The sequence below is a fragment of the Anabrus simplex genome, chromosome 8 (genome assembly GCF_040414725.1).
Source record: "Anabrus simplex isolate iqAnaSimp1 chromosome 8, ASM4041472v1, whole genome shotgun sequence".
Lineage (NCBI taxonomy): Eukaryota > Metazoa > Arthropoda > Insecta > Orthoptera > Tettigoniidae > Anabrus > Anabrus simplex.
The window spans coordinates 160,923,683-160,937,043 of record NC_090272.1 but is presented as its reverse complement, the minus strand read 5'-3'; positions in this window follow the sequence as shown (position 1 = coordinate 160,937,043).

Here is a 13,361-nt window from a genome sequence, read left to right as displayed (position 1 = left end):
GAAACGAGCCCTCAGTGAGACAGCTCTTCTTTATTCTTATTTTCCTTCTCCTCCCTCTTCTTATTATTATCATTAATCGATGCTGTTAGAGCAGTAGTGATGCTTAGCTATGGTCATCCGTATAGTTATCATTATCCCGATCTCCAGGTTGTAATGTTTTTCTACCCCAGTCATAACACGAAAAATGAAACTTTCGTCAGTGTGAGAAATTTCTGGGATTAGACATTAGATTGTAAATAATATGCTTATCTTCATTATTATTGTTATTATTATTATTATTATTATTATTATTATTATTATTATTATTATTATTATTATTATTATTATTATTATTATTATTATTCGTTGTATATTTTCTTCGTAGGTATTCTATTATTGTACTTAGGAAGCAAAATGTTCATTTATATTGTGTATCATAATAGATATATTCCAGCATCGTAGCATAGTCATTTACTTCAGCATTTTTTAATTTAATATTTCTTTTATGCTATTGATGTTTTCACTGGTTAACTGTGCGAAACCTAACTTTACTAGTTAAAATAAACCGTATCTATATATATCTATTAAAAGAAGACTTGCTATCATCTCATAATATTTTTTATTTGTCCATTAAACTACATAATCCAACAGGCTGTCAAAATACATTGAAAATTCACGTTATTCATTAACATACGAGGATTAATAAATAATTAAGTTTACCTACTTTACTGATGACTTTGCTGACGAGAAAAATTATTTACAGTGCACTACGTCTTCTTGTATTGGCTAGATCAAGTGTGTTACTCTAATTGATCTGTCTCAGTATCAGACTTGACTTTAATAAGATGAATGTGACTGAGGTAAGAGTGAAGGTAGTAATGCCATTCCTTACGCAGCGATTCCCTGTTATTGAGAAGTTCCTAACTCGCTGACTATCTTTTGAAACATATCAAACTGCATTTAATATGAAAATTATGAAAATTAATATTCATTAAATAAAATGCACAATCGTCGAACCTTGTACTCACACTTTACTTCTTACCTGCTTACTTACACATACGTTATTTGATGGGCCCCAGCTACAACTCAGTGCAGCAATAATAGAATGAGAATCTTGGCTATCTCTAGGGTGTGGGGTAATAAGCTTACTTTTGACAACATACCATATAAGTTCTGGGAAAAGGAGATTGGCGTTCGGTTTGCCCATTTAATTTGAGGTTAGCTAATTCTGTCATTGAAATAATACTATGAATTCATTTGATCGAACAAAACATATTATTTAAATTGTATAGAAAAAATAGTAAGTCTTGCTGCGATAAAACAGATGAGAATATGAAATTATGACATTGTAATTGTAAGGAACTGGGCATGAATTTGAATTCTTCTTGATCGGACATTTAACAATTATACACGAAATATATCCCTCACTTGTTCACTTGACTGTACCTTCAACACTTTGAGTGTAATTATGACGTATTCCTTTTATCTGATGTTTACTGTAGATGTGTCACGCCTAATTTGGTGATGTATCCATGTGACTGCTTCTTCTCCATATCACACGACTTCTCGGTAAGTCTGTTAAGTCTGTATTGTAGGACTTCATTGCAAGTGTATTCTTCTATGACTCCATGGTAAGCCTTTACGTCCGTATCTTCAACTAAGTGACAGACCAACTGTAGCCTCACTCTTCTCCATCTTGTTCACTCTCGTTGACTCTCGTTGACTGACCGACTGAGGCCTCTCCATCTCGTTCACACTCTGACCAACAGTAGCCTCTGCTTCCAATTGAATAATGACTGACGCTACAAGATACAGCCACCTTTTATAGACATTGGTAGACACACCTACGTAATCTCCAGAATTAACTATGATCTACTCCCACCTCGCGACAAATATTACACCCTATGGCGAAATCCCCCGCGGCACCCAGTAGGTAATTTCCATACCGTGAGCTCACCGCTAAATACGCACGATGACGTAGTGATGACGCAGCGATGACTTGGCAGTAACGCCAGCAGTATTGCACAATGTAACAATGTCATATCCACATCTGATATACAGCAACTCTCACTGTGCATGTTTTTAGTGTTAATCTACACACACGTATATATGCATACATTTAACTACAATCACGCAAGCGACAAGCATTGCAGAATTGAATAATAATTATAATACAAAAATAGTAATCTCACAGATAAAATAATAATAGTACGGACATAATAATAATAATAATAATAATAATAATAATAATAATAATAATAATAATAATAATAATAATACAGATATCACCTTGTAACGGGATTTGAACCGTTACATTATGAATGGTGTAAAAATTTTGGTCATAAGGTCAGTTGGTGCATGCGTTTTTATTGGTTTTTGGCAGACTGGTATGAAAACACAACTTCAGATTATGCGTCGAAAGCAACAGAAAACTAGACCACCGCCCTATTTCCCTAGCATACCTCCTTAGTGACGCCTAGGCCATCGAGGAACGCTGATGGTGGAAATGCTGAGGATCGAAATGACCTTTGGGCTGGATACTCAATATGCATACTGCATTGGTTAGAAAGAAAGGTACGGAGATCGCTTAAACTTAAGTGTACGGTACACAGGTACACAAGTCAGCGCAACATAGCGTTGGGTCAGCGGCACTTGCAAACTGGTGCAGGTACTGAGCGATTGCTTACGGTAACGAGCGACCGGCGTTATTTGTTTTAATGAACGGAACCTGTCAACATTCACAAGACCGTATCTGTGTATGAATAGAAAGTGTTGTTTGCACAACAAGTGCTGAATTTGTTGTACAGGCCGAAACATGTGCAAGACGAAGAGTGGAGTGGCAATCCATCAACATTAAATGTATTCATTATTACCAAGTTGTTGGTAAATATTGCGAGCCCCACGGTGTAGAAGAAGCGTGGCTGTCTCTCACCCGGAGGAGCTGGGTTTGATTACCAAACAGATCAGGGATTTTTACCTGGATCTGTGGCTGATTCGAGATCTACTCAGCCTACGTGATTGAGTAACGGGAGGAGGTGCACGCGGTTATCGTTTTCCGTTTCCATTTGCGTTTCCTTGCCTGTAAGCATTGATAGGGCAAGTGTGTCCGTATACAGATAGGAATTAATAACTATTGAGCAAGGGTCAGAATCGTCTCGTGATTTAAAATAGATTCCAATGGCTTTGACAGTCGGATATTGAAGTGGATTAAGCGCACTAGGCTGAGTAGCTCAGACGGTAGAGCACTGGTTTATTGAGCTCAGTTTACGGGGTTCGACCCCGGCTCAATCCGGAGGTATTTGGAGAAGCTCAAGTATATCACTCCAGTCTTTACCGGCACTTAGAGGAAATCCTGTAGGACAAAATTCTGGCACCTCGTAGTGTTATTATCTAGTGGGACTTAAACCAATATAATTAATTTATTAACAGACACACGTGTTCATTTATGAATGTGTATGTGATCAAGTTCAGCGAGATAATAGACGATTCCATTTGTGATAGTACACATATCACACCCTCGCACTGTATTAAGAAGTAAGAGATATTGTTATCAGTATTCGATTTATTATTATGATTATTATTTCATTTGAAGCTGGAAGTTCTCCATATGTGATATGAGTAATTTGTTTTGTACAAACGGATGGGAAAACAGTGCTAATTACAACTCGGAAATGTGTATGATTCATGCGGACACCCCAGGGTCTGATGAGGTGGTCTTGTTCATGTTGTAGTCGGAAAGGTTCTATGAGTCATACGGATACACTCAGAGTCTGATGACGTGCCCTGGTTGCTATCGTCATGCGATCAGAGAGAGGTTCGGGTCGTGGTCTCGACCACGAACTTCTACTCGTGATTTTATGGCCAGCATCAATCTCGACCTATCATGGGAGAGGAAGGAGGAAGCTGAGGTCTATATAGTCATGTGATCAAACGGCGAAGAATAGAGGAGGACGAGCTTGACTGCCGTAGTGGAAGGACGTGTTCCTCTCACTCGCTCTCTCTTTCTCCTCGCCAGGCGATCCGTACTTTCCCAGTACTACTCAAGCAACTGTACTTGTTGGCACACTTTCGAAAGAGCTTTGTCTGAACTGTAGCACTTTTCAGTGCTCGCTTTCTCTTTCAGAAGATTTATTTCAGGTGGACTGCGGCGGACATCGATGAGGGCAACCAAATGGAACCGAAGACGACCGAGGAACGTGCAAGGGAGTTCGGGCTCTTGCTCCGAGACCTCTTCAGTCGAGTTCCACAGACGCTGGAGAGCAGCACGGATTTGGAGACGACGGAACCCGAGCCGGAGCTGAAGGAGGTGGCGCCAGTGTTTGAGGTGGAGACGGAGCCGTACAGGGATGGGTGCGACCCCAATAACGGCTTTTTCTTCTCCGAGGGATTCACGGACCCGGAGTACGAGGCGCTGCTCGTGTACTACAGGCCGTGGCGCCCTGTATCTTCTGAACGGGGCCCTGGTCTTGGACAGAATGCGGCGCCCTCGCCACGGAGGCAGGATCATCTCACCGACCATGTCTGTCGAGAGCTTCCTACCAGGAGGACTCATCATCAGCCATCACGACCAGGAGTGGATGCGCGACGCGGAGAAGGAGCTCTCCACTCTGTTCCAGGTCATCCGTCTTCCAGGGAGGGACGGCGTGCCAGGGAATAAGGCGGGCGCCCTCAGGCGGAGGGTCGAGACGGAGACTAGGGAAGCCATCGCCCAGACACCGAGGAGGCTGAGTCATAAGGCGGTTAATACCGGCCTAGTCCAAGCCACCCAGCCGGAGACCAACGATGCCACCACCGAGGTGGTGCGCGCCGCCCCGCGAAGCCGCGACTGTGCAACCCAGGCCGAGCGGTTAGGCTCCGCCAGGTGGACGCAGACCGAGGTCCCGAAGCCGCCAGCGGTGATGTGGTCGACGTGGACGCAGACCAAAGCCTACCAGGAAGGGTCTACACCATGGCGCAATTCAGGAAGGCGCTCAGGAGGGCGGACCGCAGCACAGCAGTGGAGGACGCCCCCAGGCGTTCGGAGGCTGCAACCGAGGTCCGGCCCGCCAGCGTGTCTGTCGAGCTGCAGACATCGACGTGCGCCCCACAGAAAAGGGGACGCAGTCAGGTGTCAGCACCGACCGGCGCCACCGTCGCCAGCCAGAAGGAGGAAGACGCCGTCTCAACAGCGGCTTCACCAGCAACCCCTGAGTTACCAGCCCGGGAGGAGGGCCACCAGGACGAAGCCTCTTCCCCTGCCGAGAATAGACCCCCACCCCCGGAAAGAAAACGACACCCCCGGGCGAGGAAGAAGATGGCGATGCCGGCACACCAGGAGAGGGCCGTCCAGCCGCAACCCAGGATTGCTCTCAGAATAGCAGTCGGCCGAGGAGCCAATCTGGAGAGGACCTCAGCGGGAAGTGGCAATCAGGCGAGACCGAAACGTGCCCCTCGGCAGCTCTTGCAATATTTCCGCTGCCTGAGGTGGGGCCACCGGCGGAAGAGGTGTGGGCTCTTAGTGAGGTGAAACCGTTGTGGGATGGTCACCACTACACGGCCTGCGCAGCACTTAAAGAGGCGCCGGTGTGCGCTAACTGCGCGGGGGGCATCCGGCCTCCCATCGCAGTTGCCCTGTCTACGTGGCCATGGCGCGGGCAGAGAGGAAGGAGGCCCGGCGTCATGACCCATGCCCATCCAGGAGGCCCCCGCCTAGGCGGGCTTGACCTCATTTTCCGGGATTGGAAACTGGGTACTAGGGACCCCAAGGAGGTGGCGCTGTGCAGCGGGCCCTGGTGGCACTTGACACATGGCTCTGCTGTCGCCAAGGCCCGCGCTAGTCACAGCAGTGCCCAGACGGACTAATCCCCTAACGACTGGAATGGCGAGACTACGTTTCATGGCTGGTGCATGATACCTTTTCTCGACGAACACAACCACTGGACCTTTCCAGCCCACATCCTTGCATGTGCTGTCACAAGATGTCAGGTTTTACATGTTGGCTCTTTTCTGCATATGTGATTTTCCCCTGATCCTTTAATACCACACCTTAACACCATCTTACCAACACAAACTCTGGCCGTGGTAGCGAGTCTGACTCGGAAACCGGCAAATACTCCTAGTATCAATTCTTTGCTATCTCTTTCTCCTCAGAAATAATAGCATGTCGGAGGCCATGTAGATTGAGTCGATGGTCACGCGGGGGGAGCGGGCTTCAGCCCCCCCCCACCCACCCAAAAAAAACAAACAAAGAAGGCGAAGAAGCGAGGAACTTGAAACTTTGGTGGAGAAGACTTGACTTAAAACTTCGAGAGGACATGCAACGTTTGTGGAACGTGGTCTTATAATGCTTGTGAAGTGTGGTAATAACCTACAACTGTGGAGTGTAAGGCACCCTGTAATGTATCACTTGTGGCTGCTTAGTATTATATGTCGGTGAGAGCCATGGAGCGGTATTTCAGACTTTCCATAATTTATGTTTTGGAACGACAAGCGTGCGTTGCTCAAGTGAATGTATCTTTAAACCAAGCGTTAGAGTCAGTGAACACAGTATTATAAAGGTACGATATCGGTGTGTTATTATAAGTGCCAATTATGATAATATGCAAGTTGTGTTGCAAACACAAAGACAGTGAAGGGTATTCATCCCCATATATACGCTTTGCAATGAACTTTCAACGGACAAACTGTAAATGGTAACTAGGTCCTCGCTTTTCGTTTCCCACTTTTTGTATGTTGTTGTTGTTGTAAATATGGAGTCTTCCAGCGGTAGTATGTGAGTGTACTTATGTAGATTTCTGTGTGTTTAGGTGCTCATGCACGGATATTATTTACAATATACTTAGTTATTTTCGAGTCTGTGGAGTTATTGATAAACGTAGGTGCAGTTCCTACCTATTTAGGTGCTTTCAAAAGGTTAGGTAAGGCCTGAAGCAGATGTGCCACTACGCAGCTATATGTACACGCCCTGGGAGAGAAAGAATTATCATGCTCTATCAAAATTCGAGGGATCCATTCTGGTGAACTCTGGCGCCCATACTACGGACATTTCGATTAATTTTTATTAATTTACTTTAGTAAGTTATTCAGTTACGTATTCATATATTTTGAATTAGATTACAATTTTCGCCCAAGCGTCAAGTGATTAAGTATTTTATTCATATTTGATTATTTTAATCATAGTGCAATGGTTATGATTCATTATGATGATTATTATTATTACTTTTCAGTCAATGACTCAATGAGCGTGAAACGTCACTTTCTCTCGTCAGATAATTGAAACTTCTATTTAATTCTGTGAAAATATAAGGATTATGCTGATAAGCGCACTGTGTAGTCTATTTTTAACTACACTGCTGTTTGTAGAAAGTGAAACACTCAGAAGCAATTATCTGAAACACGCTAAAATCATAGGTCGTGTAGAACAATGGAACCATAATAAGTGATTTAAATTGCAGAGAGATGGCGTGCACGTAGGCCCAGCAGTGCCCTTCTGTGTGTGACCGGCCAGGACAGTGTTACGTAACGCCCAGCCAGTGCGGAGCCGTCATACGAAGTGGAAACGTGTACCTAAGTGCCACTATGCCTCGCCGACATCACAGGAGGGAATATCAGCATGTGAGTGCGTTAGAACGGGGCAGAATGATAGGGCCCCGGGAGATGGATCTGTCGTTCCGTGACATTGCGGCTCGTACAGGGTACGCTGCTTCAACAGTGAGGCGTATGTGGAACCAGTGAAGAGAAGAGGGCCGTACACAGCGCTGACAGGGTACTGGACAACACAATGTGACCACAGCGCGAGATGACCGCCATCTTGTCCGCTTGGCCGTAACGAACAGAACAGCTTCGTGCACGGTGTTAGCTCGACGTTGGAGCACTGCAGTGGGTGTGGGAATGTCTGCATCGACGGTTCGTCGCCGTCTTCTGAGGGCCGGACTGGTGGCACGCATGCCATTGCGCCTGCTTCCATTGACCAGCAGCCACCAATATCGTAGACTGCAATGGGCACGTGAACACTGAAACTGGCGTGCTGAGTGGCAAAATGTAATGTTTTCGGACGAGTCCCGCTTCAACTTGTCCTACAGTGATGGCCGCATACGCGTTAGACGCCGCCGTGTTGAACGCCGTCGGGCAGACCGTATTATTGAGTGGCATAGCGGACAAAGGCCAAGTGTGATGGTTTGGGGCGCAATTGCCTATAACATGCGATCTCGCCTCCTACGATTTGAGGGCAATATCAACAGCTACCGCTACATCATGGAGGTTTTGAACCAGAAGCACTGCCCCTCTTGCAGGCTGTTCCAAACGCCATATTCCACCAGGACAATACCCGTCCGCGTGTGACGATGAATGTGCAAGCCTTCTTCGAAGAACGACGGATACCACTGCTTCCCTGGCCTGCCCGTTCGCCGGATCTGTCACCCATTGAACATGTCTGGGATATGGTCGGTCAGCACCTTGTTCGTTCAGGTCCTCCTGCAGCCACTGTTGATGATTTATGGATGCGCCTACAAACCGCGTGGCAGAGTATTGCCCAGCAGCATATTCAGGCGCTCGTTGAATCCATGCCACGACGTCTAGCGGCTCTGATTGCAGCGAGTGGTGGCGCTAACCCGTACTGAATTTCCATGGTCACCATGCATGTACAGCTCTGTAATTGTAATCATTTTTGTCTTGTCATGTCCCTAATATGTGGAATAAATTGCATTGTGATCACAGCTCTCGGTCCTGGTGTTCCACTTTCAAGAAACAGCAGTTTATCTTAACTCGTTCACCTACAAACAGTGAAGGGAAAATTACGGAGTTAGGGGAAAATTACGGACTTATCCTCGTATTTATCCATTGTAATCAGCATTGCTAACGATCGTGTAGAGTCTGAAGTCCTTGTTAGCTGGTCTTCCAAATAAATATACAAAAACATTCAAATTACAAATTAAAAGCACATTTTTTACGTCATCTGTTCTCTCCAGCTCCACACCATTCTAATTAATTTCATTCAGAGACGGAACGGTCTCTAGCTGGCTACACTTTGATTGTTAATTAGCCCGGCTAGAATGGTAAAAAATTCAAAAGCGAATGTAATGAAGACTGCCAAATAAACGAGGATCTCAATGCAAGCTAGTAAAAAATTTAATTTCACTTCGTGATCCAGTTATTTCTCTGAAAGATGATGCATTCATTACATATCCAAGGAATTATGTTCTTTCATATCTTAGAGATATGAATACGTCCGAACAGATTTTGAAAGAAGATAACACTTTAAAGTTTTACATCTCTTAATCGCCAATCGTTTAACATTTATATGCTAAAATTATTACTTTTCAACTATTATTATTATTATTATTATTATTATTATTATTATTATTATTATTATTATTATTATTATTATTATTATTATTAATTCGCTTTACGTTGCACCGACACGGAGACGTCTTATGGCGAAATTAGGATAGGAAAGGAATAGTAACGGGAAGGAAGCGGCCGTGGCCTTAATTAAGGTACAGCGCCAACATTTGCTTGGTGTAAAAATAGGAAACCACGGAAAACCATCTTCAGGGCTGCCAACAGTGGGATTAGAACCCACCATCTCGCGGATGCAAGCTCACAGCTGCGCGACTTTAACCGCACGGCTAACTCACCCGGTAATTATTATTACATTATCATTATTATTATTATTGAAAAAGTAATAATATTGTTATTGTTTTTTGCATCCGACTAACTACATTTGGGCGCTTTTCGAAGACGCTGAGGTGCCGTAATTTTGTCCCTCAGGACTACTTTTACTTGTCAGTAAATCTACCGACATGTTGCTGACGTAAATGTAATTGTCAATTCACTGTAAATATATGTAATGATATGCTTTTCAATGTCAAAGTTGTGCAATTAGCTACACAGACTACTATCACACTTCAGTCTTAGGATGTCTATGCTCATAAGTGCTCCGAGACAAGTATTTCAATCATAATTGAAGTATTTAAACATACGGTTACACCAAACTAACGATCTACGAGTAGCTCTCTTGCCTCTTTACTGGAGGCCCAAAATTCGATTTCTGGCCCAGTGAGGGACTTTCACCTGGGTATAAGGATTCGCTTGAGCTCCGCTCAGTCTACGTGACAACAATTGAGGAGCTACTTGATGTTGAGATAAGGAACCCGGTGTAGAAAGCCAAACATGACGACCACGAAAAACACCAAGAATAACGTGTCGAGAGGATTCGTTGTGTCGACCAGAGGACATCTCATAATCTGCAGACTTTTGGACTGAGCAGCGGTCGCTTGTTAGTCTAAGGCCCAGCAGGGATTTAACGCAATGGGGTCGCTTGGTATGTCAACGTATAGCTTTTGAATGCCAAAGAGAAAAGTTAAACCAAACCAAACCCCATGGCGCAACAGTCTGAGACAGTCCCAATTGCAATCACGTAGGTAGTGGATCTCGAATCAGCCCTCAGATCTAGGTAAAATTCCCTGATCTGACCGGAAATTGAACGCAGGTCCTCCAGGTATGAGGCAGGAACGCTACCCCTACAGTATGGGGCCAGCCAAAAATGTTTACCACACTGTAGATAACTTCACAATCGATTCAACTTCAGTAACTTCTGGATAACTGAGACAAGCAATTAAAGGAAGATAGCTCATTATTACTCCACAAACAGCACCTACCAAGTCCATCTGCAAGGAAGAAGCAAATGAGTACTCTTGCAAACACAAAATAGAGATAACGATTCTCTATTGTCTATGAGAATGTTCGGCAAGCGAGAGTTTACGAAATTAACGTCCCCGGCCTTTTAGGATTACCTTTAGATATAGACGCAGGTCACATAAATTATTACAGTTTAAATATTTCTACAAACTCCTAACATTTTACGTGATTGTACATCTTATACATGTCTCACATGATGCAACTTAGTGTTGACAATGCACAGTGCATTCTAGTGTGGGCTAGAACAAATTTCTTACTTCCATTGACCTGTCTCAGTCTCATCTTTGGCTTTGACGATATGAAAGTGACTGAGGCGTGACCGATTCCTCATGCAGCCGGCCCCTGTTTTAAATGCTGTAAAAATGAAGCTCACAGGGTCGGTTGGTGTATGCATTTCAGTGGGCTTGGCAGACTGTTTTGTAACAGCAAGTTCTGGCTTAGTGAAGAAAGCAACGGGAAACTTCGTCAGTCATCATTTATCTAGTGCCGGGCTGAGTGGCTCAGACGGTTAAGGCGCTGGCCTTCTAACCCCAACTTGGCAGGTTCGATCCTGGCTCAGTCCGGTGGTATTTGAAGGTGCTCAAATACGACAGCCCCGTGTCGGTAGATTTACTGGCACGTTAAAGAACTCCTGCGGGACTAAATTCCGGCACCTCGGCGTCTCCGAAGACCTTAAAAAGTAGTTAGTGGGACGCAAAACAAATAACATTATTATTATTACATTTCTCTAGTACGCCTCTTCAGTGATGACTAGGCTATCTATGACAGCTGATGGCGGAGCTGTTGAAGATCAAACCAGCCTTCGGGCTGAATACTCAATATACAAAATACATATATCTTGTATAATAAGAAAAGGAAGACAAAGACAGAGAGAGAGAGAGAGAGAGAGAGAGAGAGAGAGAGAGAGAGAGAGTGTGTGTGTGTGTGTGTGTGTGTGTGTGTGTGTGTGTGTGTGTGTGTGTGTGTGTGTGTGTGTGTGTGTGTGATAGAGAGAGTAATGCCCAGCCAAATCTAAGGCACGCAGGTAGATGGACGGGAGTCCGAAAGTACCTCGAAGCATGAAGTTTAATTTTCACGTTACGGAAAACCGGCGGAAAAGTGTGTTAGGATATGACAGTCCAACTTGCTGTCACCAGGATTAATAGATAGATTCACCATCGCCTGACAACGAAGATAGGTACTACTAGTCGAGGAGCCATTTTAAGTCCATGGCGTAGGAAGCCATTTACGGTCTCCGACAAGAGGATGACACAAACACCCAGTCCCCAGGCCAGGGATAATAATCATTTGCGATTAAAAACCCCTGACCCGGCCGAAAATCGAGCCCGGGGCCGCCGAACAAGTAATTAAATTAGTCCAATAAGAATTGCGTTCAAAGACCAATATTATTAAGGAAGGAACAGGCTTATTGAACAACATTTGTATTTTCAAATTATTTTTTCTTTATAAAATATACTTTCTTCTTTAATTTGCTGGAATACAATTTGAAGAATCCCTACTGCTTTAAAATGTACCTTCGTAAATGTTATTGTACTGGTGTGCCGCATAACGTCATCAATAATATGTTGGTTGCGCATTGTGGGTGACGTTTATTTGTACATATATGAAAGCAAAGTCATCCCTGTACAGGCCATGAAAGCCCTGGGATGAGAGGAAGATTAAGATTTCCACTATCCGTAACCTCGGTACTTGATGGGGTAAGGGTTAGCTCTAAGACTGGCCGCCTTTTCCCCACGAATTAACCGGGTACTCAAATTTGGTGTAGGCTGAGTGAACCACAGGGCCAGATGCACCTCAATTTTATTTTCTTATTTATTTTTCTCCAGTTTGTTTTACATCACACATAGATTTCATCATAATACAAAAAGTTCGAACAGGTCTGAGTCAGGTCACGCAAGCGAGATGACGTAAACTACTTTCCGTATGATAAGGTATTGTCACTGCCTTCGTAATATACAGGCCATACCGTAGAAAGCGCGCCAAGCCAATCAGCTGATCAATTGAGGCGAGCTAAGCGAATGTTACAAATTGTACTTGTGAATGTAATCCATAAGTATTGGTGGCATTCTTAGGATAATTGTGACCGTTGAGAGACAAAAAATTATTTTTAACTATATTGCATGTTTTTTCTTTAAATTTTTCACATCAAGATTTACGTAAACAGCTGTTATTAAGATAATGAGACCTCATAGTTTAGGTTAGACATGGTATCTTTACGTGGTGAGTAATGTCATTTCAAGGGACGTAATACTTCTCGTGTAAATTATCTATTTAATTGTTATCATATAACACGTTTTTATGGAAATATAATATCCTCCAAATTTAAATACAGTGTGTGAAAGTACGCATTTGCTTACCACGGTGAAAATACAACTATACAAGTAATAATAATAATAATAATAATAATAATAATATACAAGTAAATAGACATCAATATTTTCATTTTCTTCGTATGGGGGCAGGTTACCTTTATGGAGATCGAAAATCCCAATCGAAAAAATACCTGTTACGAAGAATAAAGGTGGATGTTTCACTAATTTTCCAGAGCTGATGATGAGTTCTGCTTTTGACTTTCTTGTTACACAGATTTACAGCGGAGCGTTTTATTGTTGATAGAGAACAAGTATAAAAGTGGACATTAACCAATGGAACCTACATATGGTTATTTCTTGGGTTCGTAATGTTGAGTACGCGCTGCCTTTTCT